General features: G+C 34.9%; 1 long non-coding RNA gene across 1 annotated transcript; it reads left to right on the top strand.

The window, feature by feature from the left end:
- The first annotated feature begins 1,724 nt into the window (after positions 1-1,724).
- Positions 1,725-7,930, top strand: LOC140344163 (uncharacterized). Its single transcript, XR_011923503.1, has 3 exons — positions 1,725-1,863; positions 6,921-6,980; positions 7,598-7,930. It is a non-coding gene; the product is annotated as an uncharacterized lncRNA (long non-coding RNA).
- The last annotated feature ends 14,790 nt before the right edge of the window (positions 7,931-22,720 follow it).

Below are 22,720 nucleotides of genomic sequence, written 5' to 3'. Positions count from 1 at the left end.
AGTGAATGTAAGGCTACACACGTAATGTAATAATTGTCGGTTATCGATTGCTCGATAATTGTAAATAAAAAAAGTGCACAACGACAGGCCAAAGATGCCGATGAATGAGGAATGTCACTGGAAATGAACGACCTTCCTGGCAGGTCTGTTTGGGTGATGATCGTTCACTATCTATTGTGTGTACAGTCGTTCAATGAATGTGTATATTTCTGCAGTACACTTTCTCTGGTACACGTCACTTCCTGCATCGTTCAAATGATCGTATCCAGTGTCTGTACATTATTGGTGGATTCGATTTGAGCGATCGTATCGTTACATCATGTACTGAATCTTGCACTAAACAATCGTTCAAAATAATTGTGAATATTTGTTGATCTGTAGTTGGTCATTCGTTTTCCAACGACAAATATTGCACGTGTGTACCTAGCCTAAAATACAACAGTTCTTGTAATTTAGAAAATAGGTAATTTTTGATTGGTGTTAAAGGCTTACAAAAGATTAGCTCTACATCCTGTACAGAAAGCTTAGAATGATGTATGCAACATAAACTGCTAGGGGGGATAGGTAGGAGTTGCTGATGGAACTATTGACTGGTTATATAAAAATATATATTGACAGGGACAGTAACAATAACTGTTTTTAGGCCTGACTTTTCCTAGAAAAAAACTAGCTTCATGTTGTCCAATGACACATGGATGAAGACTGAGTGCACAGCATTAGACTTTCCTGATGTGCATGCTTGTGTTTGTTTGGAAGAAGATCAACAAGTACAATACCTCTCTTCATGCTTCTCAGATACTGGCCCTCTTTACCATTCCTTCACTGGTTGCCATTTATCTAGAACAGCCTTTGTCGACCATTCTAACATAGGGAAACCAATGAAATAATTTTCAAAGCTTGGGGGAAACCCCTGCTATAATTTGAAGAATGTCACCCTAAAAGATCATTGATGATCATTGATGTCACTTATATGGAACTGAGAAGCACAAATTCCTCATTGCTCAAATAACCCCTAGCATTCTCTGGAGGAACACTGGTTCAGAATAACTGATCTAGAGAATGCAGTGATATAAAAATATTTAGTTTAAACATCTAACCCTCACTTTAAAAGCTCTCCATAATCTGTCATTTCCATACATACTTAAACTTTCAGACATCATCCCAACTGCAATCTTTACTCTGCACCTGAAACTCTTTTTTCTTCTACTTTGGTTGCCTTCCTTCATTCTTGCATCCAGGACCTTCCAAAAGTTTCACCTATCCTTTACTGTGTAAGTACTGTGTAAGTACTGTGTAATCCTTTAGAACTTTATTATACATCATGTCAGTTAATCTCCAAGCATTAAAATCTTCAAGCCAATCTTAAACACGCACCTCTCCAGACAAGGACATGTTACAAATACAAATACACATCTGCCTCCTTCTGTACCAGTTGCTTCTTCCTCCGCAAAACTTTTCATCAGTTTAGTCTTCACCCTCTCCTCTCTGGACCTCCTCGTAATTGTGTCTCTGTTGTACTCATTCTATCAGATCAACGCGTTGCTGTTTGTAAACAAATCTTTCATTACTATGTATGTACTTTTGTATTTATATTTCTGAATATTTTTTTTTTATATTTCTATGCAATAATTTTATATGTTTTATGGTGCCTGCTTATTGTCTATGTTTTGTAAAAGTGATGATTATGGTTGCCTTTATGCTTCCTCACTGCAGGTTCTACAGGTTTCCTTTACAACAACAACTTTTTTTTCAATATTGTTATCTATGCCAAAATCTTCATTATGGCCTAGGGTTCCCAACTTTGGACAGAACCACCAAAAAAGGATCAGTGAGCTTGGGGATTATCTGTGGCTTCTAAAGAAGGTATGAGTTCAAAACTGTTGTAGATTATTCAATGTGAGTCAATAGATATAATCAATGCGTTCTTTTGTTTTTTGTCTGTTTCTCAAGATTAAGTGATAGTAATCTAGGGCTTGCTGGCCTCCTTCCATATTCTTGATGGTGTGTGTGTGTCATAAAATGTGAATCCACATCAGTACCATACCTCATGTCTTAGCTCCTCAGCCTGATGTGTCAAACCTCTTGGAATGGTCACAAAAACTGAACTGTGCTGGCCATTCTGGGAATGAGGTTCACCTTCCTTCAACTATAGATTAGTTTTTGCATTATATACTTTAACCATAACATCTCGGGGGAGCTAAAGATGTCTAAGCATAGTGTCCAAGTATGCAACCTATATAGACATAAATGATTCCACTTGAAGAAGTACTGCTCAAATAAATTGTGAGTCATTTCAATTAGTGCAGTGATCTGCTTAGGTATGCCTTATATTTTTTGGCTAACTTGTCTGGATCTATTTTCCCCCTCCCTATTTGAATCACAAGAAGCACAAAACAGGACTTTAAGGGCAGTTGATATCATAAAACATTACATATTTTTATTTACTTCATTCTAAAAAGAGTGTTTAAAATCATGTGTGCCTCTCCCCATATACCAAGATTCAGGAAGAGTTTAAATAACACTATAACATAGGTGGGCTAGAAACACTGTACACATTACATATGTTGAGATCATCCGACGCATTTCGCAGACTATGTTGGCTTCTTCAGGGATGTAATTGGTACAGATAGTAGATGTATCAGCATAAGGGTTATCAAAACTACAGGTACACTTTGTCACTTGGTATGGAGGCAGGCAGAAAGTGGAATTAAAACCACAACACACAGAGATGGCGGTATCCCATATATATTCTCCACAATAATATTCAATATCTCCAATGTTAATCTTTATTCCCTCATGAAGTTTCAGCAAAAAAATTGTCTTCAAAACATAGATTCATTCATAATAACTCCATCCTTAAGCGGACTTGTATTATTCGAAATATTCAAAATGCAGGGAGACCACCATCATCAATGAAGCAATCCCTCTCTCTTACTCCAGGGCATCTGCAACCATTTTTATTTCTTTTTAAAATATTTGGTCATTATCTTCTATTTGTTGTGTGACCTCTGTTATGACTGCAGCTAGTTCCACTTTAAAAAATATAATAATAATATTAATAAATACAATGGGTATAAATCGACAGGGAGATAGCTGGAAATAGATGGGATGTTATACAAGCAGTTGACAAAGTAAGTACATCCCATGAACATTGTTGACCTTTTATATATATTCAAATTCGCAATAAGATCTTCATTTAAACAGTGCCTACACTTAAAGGTGACATATTTGAACAAATCGCACACCGTACACATTCACATATTCTAAAACAATGAAAATGCATATTTATAATGTGGAAAAAAGTACTCTGTTACAGTTATCAAAACTTCAATTCCATGAAATTAGAATCAGAAAGAATTAGGTGTTTCAGATTACATGCCAATGATTGGAACCTCCTTAGGGGTATGCAGGAGGAGTCTGTCTAAGGCTGTGTAAGTGTCATCATGATTAAAAGTCCCTCAGAAAGAGGATAGTGGATGCCTAGGAGTCTAGCAAGGCATTTAAAAATATTGACAAATAATTTAAACTTGATCATTTTCCTGGAATTTTCACATGAAAATAAGTTACAAGATTTCAAATGACTGATAATTTACATCATTCTCAGTCAATCCAGACCAAGAATTGACTGTTTAATGGTAAAAAAGCACATTTGCATGTGATTTTTACAATATTGGTTGTCAAATTGCATACATCTACAATGCAATGCAATTCAAACTGTATGGTCTTTGTTTTTTTGGCACCTCTCCAATGGAAAAGTTTCCATGGAACATATAGACATGCATGACTCCTAACCAATATGCTGTGGGCTAAAAAATTAAAGATAAAATAGTACGATCTTAATAACAGTATATATATATATATATATATGTATATATATATATTTATATATATATATATATATATATATATTGCAGGCCATACCACCACTATACCACCACACCACAATTTTGAAGCACGGTGATGGAAATGTTATGATTTGGGCTGCTTTGCTGTTTTGGAGTCAGGGCAGGTTATTGAAGTAGCTCTGAATTCTGTACTATAATGATGTGATAATATTATAATAATAGGAGGTCTATCCAAAAGGTAAAGTTGATCTTTTAACACAATAACAACCCAAAGCACATTAGCAAATCCAGAAAGAAATGACTGAAAAATAGGAAATAGGGGAAGATTTTGTAAAATGAGAAGTCACTCCTGCTGAAGGGGCAACAAGAGTTTGTGGAGTGACGGGTATGCCTACTTTTTTCAGAGTGAGTATATAATTACATTTATTGACGTTTTTATTATTAAATAAATGAAAGGCTCATATTTATTTCTATTTCTATTGTTTTTATTAGGGATATCACCTAATCTGTTGACACTGTTTAAATTAAGATCAAATGTTTGTCTGTTATGTAGAAAAGGTCATTGCTTTCCATGGGGTGTGCATACTTGTTGCATAACTGTATATAAAAACAGCAAAGGGACAGATAGGAAAGAAACAAAAAAAAAAAAAAAACTAATGCACAGAAACATGAGACTTACAAAAATCCAAAATGAACAAATGAACACCAGTGTACAAGTCAAGACAATGTGAAAATAACAGATGGTAAGGGCAAGAAAATGAAGACCAGCAAGCAGGCAAGAAATATAAATCTAGGTTGAAAGATTTAATTAAGCAAGTAAGAGGATTCCGAAGTGAATGACACAATGATCCTTTAAAGAACAGGGTGAAAGATAACAAAACGCTGACAATAAATATATGGTGAGGCTGAAAGGTGTTTGCAGCATTGTAATGGATCAAACCACAAGGCAGATAAATATCTAAACGTGCTTAGAGTTAATATCTGATTTTACATAAATGAACATCTTGTCTATGAATTCTGAGAAAGATGCTGACTAGAAAAGGTAAATTTTTTGTCTTTGCTGATTGCGTGAACATCCCCAAATCCTCAGCTGCTCGGTGTTAATGTGCACTGGGCAAAAATAGGGCATGCAGCATTTTCACGTAGCACAGCATTCTGCAATATGCTTCTATGTATGGAGAAAGTGGACCTTCTTTTCAACTGGAAAGTCTGCTTCCCTGCCAAGTTCACAATGCAATTAAAACTGAGGATTTTAGAAAATAAAAAAAGTGACATTACTGCTGTGACCAGGCAATCTCCAGATTTGTAACCACCTGATTTTGTCAATGAATGGACTGTGAACTTTCTATGATCACAGAACTTTCTCTGGAACAAACTTGCATAGTGCAACTATAGTTAAAGCGTCTACTAATAGGGCCAGATACCTGGCCTGATTTATTAGTTCTCCAAGGCTGGATAGAAAACACTTTCATCAGTGAATATGGGTGATCCAGCAAACCTGGAATGGATCTGGTCCAGTTTTTAAAACATTTGATAGCAAATGTATGTATTTTTCTTTATTCATCCAATGACCTAGTTTTCAGTTTTCTCAATATTATATACTATTGTAAGTTGTAATTTGTTTATGTTCTTTCTTTTGTCACTGATGTTATACTTGTTATGTTCATTATAACTTAGGCAATATAAGTCTCAATTTCCCCTGAGGAAATAAATATTTGATATGTGTCGGGAATTAGACTATGATTTAGAATCACTTTATCAAGATGGAAAGGTTTTTTTTATATGGGCTTTATGATATAGATGTAAGAAGCCCAATATTATTCTGTATATGCAAGATACGGTTGTATGCTGTATTGGTAGCTGTTAAGTTTAAACACGTTTTCTATTTTAGTCTTTTTTTAAATACTTTAATAAACATTTATGTTTTACCAGTATTAGCATGCCGTAAAAAGCCACTTTTTGCTCCTCTTTCCTTTATAAACTCTGGCTTGGCAACATTTAAATTGTAATGAGATCGAGAATACCCTTTTGGGACACTTCCTTCCTTTATATTTGCTAGAAAATAGCATATTATTTGAAGAAATCCATTCCAGGTTTGTTGGATCATCCAGCTTCACTGATGAAAGTGTATCTTCTCTAACCTTAAAAAGCTAATAAATCAGGCCCAGAAAAAAAGTTAGTAAAGCTGCATTCCTTTTTTTCAGTCTAGAATTTGAAAAATTAAGGTGTACTCTAATGCTGCCATTTTTTTCAGCATCCATCACACTAACCCCTCTCTACCACATTATACCCCCCCCAAAAAAAATCTGAATGTACCCAAGCTTGTTTGAGCTCAAAAGCTAAACAGTGTTGAGCTTGGTTAGAATTTGGATGGGAGACCACCTGAAAAATAACCCTTTTTGCTAAAATCACAAACACCCAATTTATTTTTCCCAACTCAACACAAAGGACCAGGCTCTAAGATTTGGATTTTTCTTAGATAGCCAGAACTGGGGCATCTGGGGATATAAGCCTGATATAAGCCACATTAAGGCACACGTACCTTTTATAATGCTTTCCTCCTGCAACGCAATATACAAGTTCCTCTTCTTCACTTCTGATGACATCCCTTGCTGGTTTTCATCTGGGTTTGGTTTCTTCCTTGTCTGTATTGGACATCTTCTGATGTAAATTCTGTACATAGACAAATAACATTGTCCCCAACACACAGCTACATTGCATTGAAGTAACTTAGAGATGTAGAACTCACTTCGAATACACAACATACATTGCTAACTAAACAAAAAAGGAGTGAAAAGAATATTTTTAATAGAAAGGACTTTGTATGTTTTTTTCTGACATAAAACCTAAAGTCTGTCTATACCATATTTTTTCGGAGTGGGAAGGATAAGAACTCCTTCCAAGTTTTCAGTTTAAGAGATTCCTTCACCTTCTGTCTGGTAAAGAGGTTCTCACATCATGGCAAGAAGTGATGACATTTCTTTAACAGATACAAAAAAAAAAAATATTTTTAGGTTAAATAGGGGGATGTCATACTTTTTGCAGCCTTTTTGCTATTTGTTTTTCCTATTGCAGATTTCCACCTTCCTGTGTAGAAAACGGTTGTTGCAAAAACAAGTATCTAAGAAAATCTAGGTAATCTAAGTAAAACTTTTTATTCTTTACTAATTCAATGAAAAGGGGGTATAGAAATGCTTTAACCTCCTAGCTGTGTTTTATTTTTTCATTTGGATTAAAATGACAAATAGGTTGAGTGATTATTGGTACTTTAATTATTAGGGATACCATCCATAAATGAGCTGCATTTTATATGCATGTGTAAACTTTTAAATGATGGAAACAGAAATAGTTTAAGTTAGATAATAGCAAAGCAGATCAGACAAATTGCCAAAACTTATTATAAGCCCTTTAAACCACTTCAACCATGGCTTTGTTACTGCTGTGGAACTACATGTGCCAGTGTGGCCTTTTACCAGAACGGTCTGTATTGCCCTGTAGCTTCCTTAATAATTCAACATTACAACTGTTTTTGCAGGATCAGTTTAGAACCTGTAAATAAATCTTATACGGCACTGAAAAATTAAGGTCATTGTTATATTGTAGGATTGTATTGATACAGCCTTTCTAAATAATTGTGAAACAGAAAAAACAAATCCAATTCCATTGTATGGATTTTAAAAAATGGCTGTAATAATAATGTAGTTATTATATCTGGGGAAAATAAATGTTCCATCTTCCATTCTATATTGCAGCCCATCTATGTGTTTTCATTGACAATGTTCCCTTCACGCTTCAATGGTGGCAGCTATAGGTAAGGTCACATATCCACCAGGTGCCTGAATGCTACCCCGATCAGGAGCAATTAAAGTGCAAGTACAAATTTTCAACCAAAGGTTAGTTATTTCATAGCCAATTACCCAAACAGCTTCACCCCACTTTGAACTGCTTGTGAAGTAAGGACATCTTTGCATCTGCTCTCTCAATGGATTCCCTGTAGCTTTCTTCTTCCATTCTATTCATCTATTTTCTAAAGTATTTACTGCACCCACCTGCCTTTCACCATTTAACTCTTTCACTCATGGAGATGAAAGTCGGACATTTGCATCAAACGCCATCCCAGTGTCGCCCATTATAAAGTCCATTTTTTTTTTCTATAATATGCCCACTGAGTTCCATTTATCTTTTGAAAAGTGTGACATTTAAAATTGCCATGCACACAATATAAACTGTTTACATGTTTATAAAGCATTGTGTGATAATAATAGTTACTATCTATTCTATGATGGCAGACGGATAAAGAGTGTCAAACAATGGTTATTCCCAAAGTGTGTCTGGGCCTAAATGGGTCGTGTTTGTGTCTACTACTAAATAATAGAATAATGCCATTGTTAAACAGATATGAAATGCTATTTGTTTAACTGTTATGAAATATAATCTTTTTCATACAATGATTTGTCACTTAACTTAAAGCATTTAAGGTCTTATATTAGGGCAGGTTGGGGGAAAAGTGCTAGGTCTTATTTTCGGGGTAGGTCTTATTTTCGGGGAAACACGATATGCTGTATTGGTAGCTGTTAAGTTTAAACACGTTTTCTATTTTAGTCTTTTTTTAAATACTTTAATAAACATTTATGTTTTACCAGTATTAGCATGCCGTAAAAAGCCACTTTTTGCTCCTCTTTCCTTTATAAACTCTGGCTTGGCAACATTTAAATTGTAATGAGATCGAGAATACCCTTTTGGGACACTTCCTTCCTTTATATTTGCTAGAAAATAGCATATTATTTGAAGAAATCCATTCCAGGTTTGTTGGATCATCCAGCTTCACTGATGAAAGTGTATCTTCTCTAACCTTAAAAAGCTAATAAATCAGGCCCAGAAAAAAAAAGTTAGTAAAGCTGCATTCCTTTTTTTCAGTCTAGAATTTGAAAAATTAAGGTGTACTCTAATGCTGCCATTTTTTTCAGCATCCATCACACTAACCCCTCTCTACCACATTATACCCCCCCCAAAAAAAATCTGAATGTACCCAAGCTTGTTTGAGCTCAAAAGCTAAACAGTGTTGAGCTTGGTTAGAATTTGGATGGGAGACCACCTGAAAAATAACCCTTTTTGCTAAAATCACAAACACCCAATTTATTTTTCCCAACTCAACACAAAGGACCAGGCTCTAAGATTTGGATTTTTCTTAGATAGCCAGAACTGGGGCATCTGGGGATATAAGCCTGATATAAGCCACATTAAGGCACACGTACCTTTTATAATGCTTTCCTCCTGCAACGCAATATACAAGTTCCTCTTCTTCACTTCTGATGACATCCCTTGCTGGTTTTCATCTGGGTTTGGTTTCTTCCTTGTCTGTATTGGACATCTTCTGATGTAAATTCTGTACATAGACAAATAACATTGTCCCCAACACACAGCTACATTGCATTGAAGTAACTTAGAGATGTAAAACTCACTTCGAATACACAACATACATTGCTAACTAAACAAAAAAGGAGTGAAAAGAATATTTTTAATAGAAAGGACTTTGTATGTTTTTTTCTGACATAAAACCTAAAGTCTGTCTATACCATATTTTTTCGGAGTGGGAAGGATAAGAACTCCTTCCAAGTTTTCAGTTTAAGAGATTCCTTCACCTTCTGTCTGGTAAAGAGGTTCTCACATCATGGCAAGAAGTGATGACATTTCTTTAACAGATACAAAAAAAAAAAATATTTTTAGGTTAAATAGGGGGATGTCATACTTTTTGCAGCCTTTTTGCTATTTGTTTTTCCTATTGCAGATTTCCACCTTCCTGTGTAGAAAACGGTTGTTGCAAAAACAAGTATCTAAGAAAATCTAGGTAATCTAAGTAAAACTTTTTATTCTTTACTAATTCAATGAAAAGGGGGTATAGAAATGCTTTAACCTCCTAGCTGTGTTTTATTTTTTCATTTGGATTAAAATGACAAATAGGTTGAGTGATTATTGGTACTTTAATTATTAGGGATACCATCCATAAATGAGCTGCATTTTATATGCATGTGTAAACTTTTAAATGATGGAAACAGAAATAGTTTAAGTTAGATAATAGCAAAGCAGATCAGACAAATTGCCAAAACTTATTATAAGCCCTTTAAACCACTTCAACCATGGCTTTGTTACTGCTGTGGAACTACATGTGCCAGTGTGGCCTTTTACCAGAACGGTCTGTATTGCCCTGTAGCTTCCTTAATAATTCAACATTACAACTGTTTTTGCAGGATCAGTTTAGAACCTGTAAATAAATCTTATACGGCACTGAAAAATTAAGGTCATTGTTATATTGTAGGATTGTATTGATACAGCCTTTCTAAATAATTGTGAAACAGAAAAAACAAATCCAATTCCATTGTATGGATTTTAAAAAATGGCTGTAATAATAATGTAGTTATTATATCTGGGGAAAATAAATGTTCCATCTTCCATTCTATATTGCAGCTCATCTATGTGTTTTCATTGACAATGTTCCCTTCACGCTTCAATGGTGGCAGCTATAGGTAAGGTCACATATCCACCAGGTGCCTGAATGCTACCCCGATCAGGAGCAATTAAAGTGCAAGTACAAATTTTCAACCAAAGGTTAGTTATTTCATAGCCAATTACCCAAACAGCTTCACCCCACTTTGAACTGCTTGTGAAGTAAGGACATCTTTGCATCTGCTCTCTCAATGGATTCCCTGTAGCTTTCTTCTTCCATTCTATTCATCTATTTTCTAAAGTATTTACTGCACCCACCTGCCTTTCACCATTTAACTCTTTCACTCATGGAGATGAAAGTCGGACATTTGCATCAAACGCCATCCCAGTGTCGCCCATTATAAAGTCCATTTTTTTTTTTCTATAATATGCCCACTGAGTTCCATTTATCTTTTGAAAAGTGTGACATTTAAAATTGCCATGCACACAATATAAACTGTTTACATGTTTATAAAGCATTGTGTGATGATAATAATAGTTACTATCTATTCTATGATGGCAGACGAATAAAGAGTGTCAAACAATGGTTATTCCCAAAGTGTGTCTGGGCCTAAATGGGTCGTGTTTGTGTCTACTACTAAATAATAGAATAATGCCATTGTTAAACAGATATGAAATGCTATTTGTTTAACTGTTATGAAATATAATCTTTTTCATACAATGATTTGTCACTTAACTTAAAGCATTTAAAGTGTGTGCCAGTAACAGTTACACAGCACATTGCACTTTTATTTCTATAGATTTTTTTCTTGATACATGATCTATGATAGAAAAGTTTTTACCCAAGATTTACCCAACTTTTACCCCAAATTTTGTATGTTAGCTTCAATTAGGACAATTAACTTAATTTATAATTATTCTAATGTTAAAAATAAGCTGTTAAAATGTGTAAAAATAGGATTGATCCCATTGTGCAAAAAATAATATCAAAGCACCTTATAGAGAACATATTACTGCTTTTACCAGTTCATGTTGAAACAGAAATTACAGTCTAATGTTATCTACCAAAATGAGATTGGTCATAGATGGGTAAAGGTCCTACTAAGAAGAATAGGTATTGACATATCCGTAAATTATTGGACCATCCAGAGTCTAGAACTCTGTATCTTGTACAAGGTAAATATATTGGAGATAACGGAAGGATAATTAGAAGCAATGGATAATTGAAGGATCAACTTACCTGTGCAGACATATTCCAACATCGTAGTAGAGGTTTATTTGCAATGACAGGTATTTCTGATTCTCACATTGGGCCATGTATGACTCTTCCCATATATTCACACTACGATCTGATTGTATAGAAGCTTATTTAACCTACAATCATGATTTTGAGATGCAACCCATGCATAGTAATAATGGAATCTCTAGAAACAAATCGGGAATAGAATCCAAGACTCCTGCACCTCTGGAGGTAAAGCATGCTAACCACTGTGTTGCCATTGTGCAATATAAAGTAATGAAAAACACTGCTTACAGTTATACTATACAAAATGAACTATTTACTTGCTGTTTGTCCAAGAATGAGGACAAATATGTGTAGTTTTTTATGAAAGATTAAACAGAAAAAAACTTTAGTAAGGGCACACAAACAATGAAATGACAATGACTTTGTAATGCACTGTGTAATATGGAGGTATAAAAATACTGGATAATAATAATAAAAATCAAGCTGAAGCACCATATTTTTTATGTTTTCTAAAGTCTGTGCCTATGTAAACGAGCCCTTAAAATGCCAGTAAAGCTGATTTTTCTTTAAGGGATAAGTACACTTTCCGACAATGTGCACATTCACCCCTCAACGCTAACCTTAGAAAGCCACCCTTTCCCTTCACAGTTCTAAACTTATTGAGATCCCATTATCACAAAACCTTCTCTGCTGATGTCAGTACCTGTGGTACAAACAACTTGTTGTTTACAGATTCTTATGGCTTATTCTCTCTGCTCTGCTCTCCTGACAGCTAGGCTCTCCTGATTGCTCCCACAGCCATAGGGGAGCTGTGGCATATGTTCTTGGATGCAGAGCACTTGCCACAGCTTTACTAGGGCTGCAGGAGCAATCAAGAAAGCGGAGCTGTCGGGTGACGGGTATCTGAATTTTCTGGTTATCTGGAGCTCCAATTAACTGGGGTACTACTGTACATAGAGTTATTGCCATAGGTATTTTATTGGTATTAAAGAAAAGCTGTACATTGCCCATTCAGATTTATTTTTCTCCCCCCAATCCCTAGCGTATACTAATGCTATCCCGCCATTCTGTTCAGCACTAAGAGACTGAATACTTGGTATTTTCCACTATAGAGCCGCCATATGGGAAGTTTGCAGGTTTATGTAAGTTATGACTTGTAACTCCTACTGGAGTTTCCTGTGCAGATAAACAAAGAAGCTACAAAGCAAAAGGTCACTGAGTATTTTCTGTTGGGGAAGTCTATTTTATTATATTAAAGTGAACCTTTTCACTCGATGTTCACTTTAATGTGTGTATTTATTAGAAAACTATACAAATATTAGGGGTAAAAGAGTATTAAATATACTGTATGTATTTTTATAAAATTAGAACTGCAGAGTTAAATGTGTTTTTTGAGATTTGTACTGGAACTTTATGTTCCAAAATGTTTTAGAACAGATCTATTGATGTAAGTGGTTTTGTAATATGGAAAAGCATTATTATTCCCAGCCACCCTGTAATCTTTGATAATGCTCCAGTATCTATGTGCCGCTTTTCTTCTTAGTGTAGAAGAATAGCAGTAGAACAAAGTTTTTCATTATTTTATATAAAATAATCAAGTTAAACAGAAGGCGAACAATAAATCACCTAACAGTTTCTAAAAATAGGCTGAAGGATGAAGGGCTGAATAAAAGATGCTATATGCACTTATGTTCTTAGGTTTGCTTGCCTGCCACAAGCATATCTCACTGTCCATGTTAAAATCCTATGTAAAATTATGATGTAGGGATTGCAACAAAAAAATTAGGGCGATCTCAGGGGTTGCTGGATTCTTCAAGCTGAATGTGAACAAATCTAGGAACTATGGTAGGGAGACCTCGCTACTGAAACCCTCAAGAGATATATTAGGCAGGCAGATGAACCGGCCCAACAGTTTCAACCTATATTTAAAATAATGGTTACCCATTTAGGAAAATCTTTTAATGCATGTAACTATGGATCAAAATTGGAATATTTTTTGGATTATGGTAAACCTATGAAAGTATAACATTAATTTGCTTTCTAATTAAATCCAATCTTTTTTATTGCAGGTTATAATATAAGGAAGCAGTGATATCACACTTTTTTTCATCAGCAGGTTTAAATTAGCAGTGACCAATTTAATTTCCATCTGATGCCCTTTTAATTGTCTGCATGTAGGAAGCTTCCAGTCCTAGAGGACAGATGTCCACACCACAGACACAACTATAACAAAAAAAAGCTAATTGGAACCCTGGCAAGCAGTGCCGGTGCTGGAGCCAAGGATTTATTATGCATAAGACATAAAGCATGCTCTTCACCCTAGAGGTGGTCATCCCTACACAGCTAAGTGTGCAGCAGGATAATACATAACTCATCCTGTCAACAAATGTCAAGTGACCGTTTACAGGAAATAAGAAGAGTGTCTGCTTCTTTCATGCCTTTTGCACTTGCAAGGTTTAGATTGCTATCATTAGCGTAAGTAGTCAAATGTAACCATCTAATACCGTATACAAAAAGAAAAAAAAACGGTGCCCTCTGTTATATTATTTTTTATATTATGTGCCTTATTCTAAAGCAGATTGCATAACAATAACAAAAACACAATGTATTCACTTATAATACAGGATTATTTTTTATAATGATTATCCTCCAAAGCTAGGGTCCCAAGCTTGAATCTCGGCTGTAAAACTGTCTGCATGGAATTTGTATGTGTTTGCATGGGTTTTCTCCCAAATCCTGAAAAACATACCGGCAGGGTAATTGGCTTCCTCACAATTACCCTGTTGGCTAATGTTATGGACACCATATTGCAAGCTCCTGTAATGGGCAGTTAATAACATGAGTATGGACTAAAAGTGCTGTATGGAATGCTGGCACTATATAAACACTAATTATTATATTTATATATACAAAAAATAATTAAGAAAAATAACTAAAAGAAAAATAATAAATAGAATGAAAAACATTTTTTTAATAATTAATGTGAGGATTTTATTGAAATGCAAGCTATTGCTTTAAAGAAGAATTTGCTGAAGTCACATATTATAACCAATTATCATATAAAATTTCCTTTCCAACACTAAGACAGTGTAATTATATACAGTTTGGGTTTATTGTGGAATATGTTTAAGCGGCTCCACCTCTCCACTTAGTTATAACTTAGAACTGGGAAGCCATTTTTTTTAATCTGGTTTTCGCGAAACAACACTAGAGTTCTTCAAAGGGTTCTAGGTTGCAATAACAATTTCTAACTTTCAGGAATGTAACCACTGACGCCAATGATCACTCTAACTATATAAAGGGGGGACGTTCTTCCCATTGACCACAAATATATGAAGCTTTCTTTTTGCCAACCACATAGTTTGACATCTTCTCCCCAATGACCATCATGCTAATGCTTTGTGAGCTGTGACTATGAAAGTTGGGTACCCTGAGGCCAGAAAAGTATTTCTAAAATTTCTCCCTGCTAAAAAAGTTGATAAGGCTGAATATAGGAATATACTATTGTACTGAGGAGGCCCAGATATTTTTCTAGTGGGCCAGACCAACTGGTATAAATCATAATAGTAATAATAACATGGGTGAGTTACTTTTATAATAAACAACAAGCAATTATTTATTATTTGCATTAAACAAGAGCTAACAATTTCTCCTATGTTCTAATGTTTTCCCCAGTTTGAATGAGTCTCTTCTACAGAGGATTAGAAGTAGCCGGCAGGAAAAATTCTTACATACTGTGTATTGGTATATGTTCTATATATGAGCAAACTATAAATAATAATAGCGCTTTTTTCAGAATATTAAATGTAATGAACATTCATAAAGCATTTCTGGCTTTTTCATAAAGACTTTTACTAAATATTCACTGCAATTGAATCTTTCTGGTGCATGTGTTTCATTTACAGAGAATTAGTGTACAGATGTGAATGTCTAGTGAACATCAGTGCTTTATAATAACGTCCCTTTGCACCTTTAATGCAAAGAATGTTGAAAGCAAAAACATGGAGTTTCAACTCCTGAATAAATTAGTTCCATTATACAGTGTTCCTTAATTCTTTTGGATGCCATTTATACCTTAATATAACATTTCAAACCATTTACTTTATACTTTATAAAGTTTGCAGAATATTTAATTTAATTCCTGTCCTATGGTTCACCATTTTAGGTAATAATGAGTAGATATGTCTGTGCAGTGCTGTATTTTGAAAAATTACATTTTTTTAAAAAAAATATCTGGCATTATATTTTTCCACCTTATACCACCTAAAATCTGCAAAGCGGAATTGATTGTTGTATTATTGTTATTGAATGTTACAATCCCTTTCTCTTATTATGGTAAGATTAGCGGCAACATTTTAGATTACAAATGTATATGATGTGTATACAATTTATAAAATGAACCATAATTTACCAAAAAACTTAATGGACACACCATTATTCTACCACAAGATGGCACTCTACGATGAGCTTTTTGTTCACCATATAAAATCCATAGGGTTTTGCTTTACTCTCTAATGACAACTACCCAGGTAGCTTGGGTGACATTTGCTCCCCATTATGATACACACTAATTAATCATTAGTGATCCCAGATGTATACCAGCTAAAAATCCTATGCAATGGGTTATCCCAGCGGGCTGTTGCAATATTGATACAATTAACATCCATTTTTTAGGATGGAGTAATTGATTATTTAAGTGCCATTTAAAAAAAAATAATAATGAATCTAAGAAGGTTAATGATAAGAATTAAAGTGTACCTGTCGCCTATCTACAGTATGAAGCCATTTTTTTTCCACCTTAACCAAGATACAGCAGTAAGTTTACTGGAAACAAATCTTATTACTTCTCTGTCTTTCAAATATAAGGATTTTAAAGCTAACCTAAAAAATAAATATTGTCCCCCCCCCCCCCTCCCTTACATCCAAAGATTGTTTAAATTGGAAGCTTACCATATTCTTCTATGTCTTCGGAGCCTATGCATTTCTGCACCATTGGTCCTGAATTGTACATTACGCCCCTGGTGAGGGTACCAGATTCTTGGGACAGAATGGGGGGCAAACCTGCAGAAGTGCAGAATAAAATGAGGTTGATTATTACTTTTCATGATCCCTTTGTGTAGACAGATTGAGGTTTGTGTCCTTTTCCTACAACAGGCCAACCTTTCTTCCAATGTTAATTTCCACTAATATTCCAAAGACTACATGAAGCCTGCTAACGAAGTCTTAGGTAAGCCAACACAAAAATAAAATGGTATTAATTTTTTTTTGTTAGAGATAAAACAAAAGATAAACACACCTGTAATAGCATATTATTGCATTTATTCCTTGGAATATTGTCTACATATCTATAACAGTTGCTGCTATTAGGAAAATAGACAGTATGGCAACTTTCAAAATGTATGTTGGTAGAAATGGCTCATTTTGCATATATAAATTGCCAATGTTGCAAGTTGATTACAAATCCCCGAAACATGATATTGGTGGAGGTAGGAGGAAATGCTAGAAAAATGTCCAAAGTGAAAATACCATGTTAAACACCATGCAATTTATCCTTGAATCGAAGTTTAAGTGTGGGCAAGAAAATGCAATTTTAGTGTAAGATGACTTTTCAAGTTGATTGCAAAGCCATTGAATATTGTCACCATAATTGCTGGAGGTCATTGTGATACAAACAAGGTCATTATGAACAAAAAAAGGTTTAAAAACAAGTCATTTTTTGATATCAACATGTTTTCTGTGTATAATTTACCTTTCTTTATAAAAAAAAACTATATGCTTTAAATCAATCATTTGGGATATGTTTTAAAGCCCTCTGACCATCCTCCAATCACCTTTGTGATTACCTTAACCTTAATGGCAATAAAATTTTAGTAGAATACTCCTTCAGTTTTCTCACTTTATAAAACAAAAGTTGTCAATTCAACCGTAACTTGTAAAATAATAAGAATATTTCTTTTTTTTTATGGATTGGCAGAATTAGGAATTAAATCTGGGGCCCTTGATTGAAGTGACCCCTTTTTACCATGTGCTAAAAATGAATGATGTTTTAGCAAACGTGAAAGCTTGCTTAAGTGAGCTACCCATGATATCCGTGGAATAATACAAAGGCTTAGGTGCATTGTGAGCATATAAAAATTTGCTTTTATCTGCTATGTGTTTTATGCAGTATGTTGACCTTTTTAACATGGAGGGACCCATAAAAAACTTAACTCTTAAGGGAATCCCCTTCTATAACTATTGTATTCACAGCTTACAGTATATTAGCTTGAAGAATGTCTTACATTGCTGGCCATTGGGAAGAATGTCACCCTTTTAAATAGTCAAAAAGATTGTCGGTATTACTTGTGATATCACAAGTCACACATTTCCATTTCTCAAAGAACCACTAGCAACCTCTGGAGGAACCCTTGTTGGATGAATCAGAGTTGAAGAACTTTAAACTGAGTTTATCACTATTTCCATAGTCCTGTTAAGACCCTCAGCATAATTTGTTCTCTTCCTATCACAGGCTGCCCCTCCATGGATAGCTGCTGTATACAATAGGCTTTAATTTTTTACCCTTTTACGTCTTATTAGCTTCTGTGACATTCTTCTGTTTTCCAATTAAATTCTTACATTCTCTATGCACCCCACGCTATAATGATCTATTGCTGCTGCAGACTCCTACAGTCTCACTCACATATTAAGAAACCCCTAAAACAAATCTCAAGTCATGCCTTTTACACTGTGGACCAAATGAAAGAATTACCCTAACTTATAATGTCAGTTGGAAGAATATCCTTTTGGTAGCTTGTAAGAAAATGTCCCTTGCACTAATTGTTATTGGAAAGACTGTCCCATACATGGGGGGCAGTGGCGAGGGCCACATAAACAATGGTGTTTATTGGAAAAGGTGTCTTGGGGGTCATTAAAATAAGGCCCCTCTCTACTGGTCAGTGGAACAAATCCTTTGGTAAATCAGTCTGCATTGTGAATTTTGACCCTCACGTTGGTGGTCAATGTGGTGCCCCATTACACTCATGGTTAGTGGGAAGAATATCTTGTTACATTATAGGTCAATAAGAAAAATTCCCTTTACATTAAATATTAGTAGTAAGAAAGTCTGTAATCTTAGCAGTTAGTGGGAAAATCCCCCTACATTGGGGGTCAGTGGAAAAATTGTACCTTTTATTAGTGGTCATTGAGAAGAATGCCATTGGTGATTAATTGCTACTTACCCGAGGGAAAAGCCTCTACTGGTGTCACACATTGCAGGCACAATTGGCAGGAAAACAGAATCCACAAAAAGAGCTCCCAACAATCTCTGTAGGCACCTTAGGATTCCAGAGAACATGAAAAAGGTTTGATTACATCTTAATTGCATTTTATGCTGCTGTGTTATTTACCAACCATACAAAGCTTTATAATGTTTGTGAAAATAGCTAACATTGCTTACTTTCAATACTTACACCAAGAGAAGTGGATTGATGAACAAAACTCTTTCTTAATCTCCAATATTGTTCCACATGGAGACACAAAGAAAGCTTCATATTATTTTACAAATCATATATTCCAAAAAACACAGATCGCCTTTGCCTGCTGCAAAGTTTGACATCTATCAGCCTTGTGTCTTCTCTGTACTGCAGAGATCAAACCAGAGATTTGTTATTGCATTGTGTTCTGTATTAAAGTGAACTGTTTGGGCAGGTAGCTATGCAGGCTATGATATTATAGATAATGTTAATATTGTTACATTCCTAAAGTAGTTCTCTATCTCTCATATGTGAATAGGAATTAAAAACTAAGACTGTTGGTATGATTTATTTTGCACCATAGACTGCAATGCAGAACTCCAAAATGGCCTTAGGTTGCATTCACCTGACAGTCATTGTTTCACCATATACTGCTTTCAAATTCCAGGAAATGTGGCAAGTTTCCAAAATGATGTGAGAACTTGAGTGTATTTGGAGCATCTCCGTTCTCCTTCATTAACTCTTTATAATCCCACAACGGGGAGTGTCACAGTTGATGCATCCAGAAGTCTATGGGCTGCTGGCTTACTCTCCCATGTTGTAGCCATCTGCTGCTAGCACATTTCTAAATGAACATTGACACTGCAGGAGCACAGGATTATGCAGTCATGTTAAAGGCTCATATCTACTTCAGCTCATAATCTTGTCCTTTGATGCTTTTATAGGGCAGGTGAAATATCTAGTGAAGACAATAAAATGTATCCTAAAATCTATTTATGGACCGCTTCACCAGGAATTGTGGTGTGTGCTTGTCTTTAGCTTCCATTAGCCATATTTGGAGAAATCCGGAGCTTCTGAAAGAATCATGGAGTGCTTCTTTTTTTTTAATTAGGGTATCTCAATATAGGAGCATCAATGTAGCAAGCAAAGTCCAAACCCATGTATTGTGGCAGTTTTATAATCAATGCAGGCCAAAGAAACATCAGATAAGCTTCATAAATATGGAGCAGGATGTATTGATCCATGTGGTAGAAGCTTAGCAGACTGAATCTGTGTAGTTACATTCATCCATAGACAGGGAGAGTAAGAGACATATATATATATATATATATATATATAGAGATAGAAATATTTAGTGATAAAATATTAGACTTTCTTGAAGGACTTTGACCACATATGTTATTTGTTTACTATGATAATGTGTATTCTTTTAATAAATTATGCTTGTCTTATGTAAAATCTAACTTACTAAAATGATAGCCATTTTGTTTGGGCGGGGGGGGGATTATTTCTGCATGATTTTTTTTCTTTTAGTATGCCTCTATGATGTATTTTAAAAGCCTAGTGGAATCTAGAAAATTCACTGAATTTCCCCTCTCTGGCTGTATTTTCGGACATTTGGTGCGACTTTGTCTCAGTACATTGAAAGATCAAAAGCAGAACTACCACTGAGAGGGCTGCTGGCTGCAGTAGGAGACCCAATCTCCATAAAGAAGTGAGATTAGATGAAGATTTGAAAGCCTTCCCCAAGGTCAAGGGGGAAAGTGCCTCTGATTTGAAATTTTATTCATTATCTTCTCTCTTTTGATGAGCTTCTTTAGTGCTATAACAACAAAAAATGAACCTCAAGTGTTAACTTAAACTGACCTATCAGAGAACAGCAGTAAACAACTATAAAATTAGCCTCTTCAAAAATGTATGTTATCGGTATCAACAGTTATAATGCATTTATAATTTTATATGTACAAATTTCTTACAGTTGCAAATGGGACAAGTGCGTTTGGTGTTGGTGAAATGTCATTTTTACCTTTGTTTTCTTCTGAACCATTGATGTAGATAGAGCCTGTTTTCAAATGGTAAAATTCAAAAACATTTGAATAACTGTAAAAAAACTTTCATTAATAAAACACAGGGTGTGCATATGTTAAACGACATTAGTCCCTTGACTATATAGATAAAAAGTACCCTCTAGTCAAAACGTTAAAATGAATGTATCGTATATGCAAACCCAAATTGGTAAAATCTTATATATTCTTCAACATGTTGACGAGGGAAGTGCTGGCCACCAGTGAAGCAAGAACAAAGGTAAGTAAAGTGCTTATTACTTATAATTATTGACATTTAGCTGCCACTGGAGAAAACATTAGCAACACTGAGATGTAAAAAAAGGTATAAAATGTATGTTGTAATGAAAAACAAAATACTGTATGTCATATGTTTACAATATAATAGACGGTGTCAACCAGTCAATGCCATTTAATTAAAGGTTTACATCTAGTTTAGGCCTTCAAAGACTAAGCTTGGACACAACCAACTTGCTTAGTTCTCCAGCCTTTTTTCCAGAAAGAGCCACCCTACTACTTAAAATGACCTAGTTAAGGGGAATCTGGTGTTCTGCAAAGATTTGTGGGTAAGACAGGAAATAGCAGGCCTTGTTTTCTAATTCATATTTACTGTGGGCATATTTAGCACACAGTAGGCCTGATATACAAAACGTTGTAAGCCTAATCACCAGCCAAGCGATTTTCGGCCATTAATATAACGCTGGTATAGTAAATGCAATTATGATGGACACGTACAGGTACCAGAACATACATACATTCCTAATTTAGAGCTAGGCCCACAAACGTTCTCCAGACCAAACATATCTAAAAACAGAAACACAGCTTATTTTTTAGAAACAGAAGAATGTTTTTTTTCAGGCTGTTTGTAGAATGTTTAATGCAATTGTATTGTTAAGCTAAACAGTTTAATATTGTATTGTTTTGGAGCTAAGAAAAGTGTCATTACAATGGCTCAGTAAACGTATATAAATATTGGCATGTCATACTTAATATTTTTTTATTTTTTTTATTTCCTGCAGTTGCTCTTGAAAGAAGAATGCCATTCAAACACATTTTAGTAAATTTAGTGGAGGGAGTCTGTGTTTGCTTCACCAGCAACATTACAATGCCACAGTACAAGGTGTGTTGTCCTTAGGAATATATGCAGAATGCACTTTAGAGAGGGGAACATGCATTAATTAAAGACGTATCGAAGGGTCAGGCTCTTTACCAATGCAATAGCCAATGTAGGAAACCACTTAACACCCAACAACATGTTTTAGGAATCTTAAGCTTCTATGAAAATTGCAAGCAAAGGAAGAACATAACAACTGTATGCAAATAATCGCCTTTCAGTATTGATTGGGAAATGTCAGCTTTGGCAGGTAACAACAGAATATTTGACGGGTTTCCTTTGAAGTTCTTGTTCGTATACTTCAGCAGAAGGGTCAGTTGTCATAGATATGAATATGCATCAGGTTTAGATGCTGCAGACACCATTCCCTGCACTGTTCATACATTTTGTACTATACACACATTTTGACATGGCATCTCAGGGGGTGTTTGGTGGGACTCCAAATCTCCTATTTGTCAAACCTTGTCAAATTCTGTTATGAAGAACTGTAAACACAGCTTACAAAATTTATTGTTTTGTGTCCACAGGCAAGAAGTCAATGTATAATTATAATTAGTAACTTTGCTATGTCTTTTAGACCAATATCCAACCAATACTATTTTCAAAAAGTGTAGTTTTCACTTTCCTTGATTTTTCCCATTGATCTATGGTGAGATATCCTTCCATTTCCTTAATCTATAGGAGTAACTGTGATTGGAGCTAAACTATTCCTTAATACCGTTGTATTTTACTCCCAGTAATAAATCATTCCAGTTATCTGCTAGGGAATATAAACA

The sequence above is a fragment of the Pyxicephalus adspersus genome, chromosome Z, assembly GCF_032062135.1.
Source record: "Pyxicephalus adspersus chromosome Z, UCB_Pads_2.0, whole genome shotgun sequence".
Classification (NCBI taxonomy): domain Eukaryota; kingdom Metazoa; phylum Chordata; class Amphibia; order Anura; family Pyxicephalidae; genus Pyxicephalus; species Pyxicephalus adspersus.
This window is presented reverse-complemented; position numbering and strand designations above follow the sequence as displayed.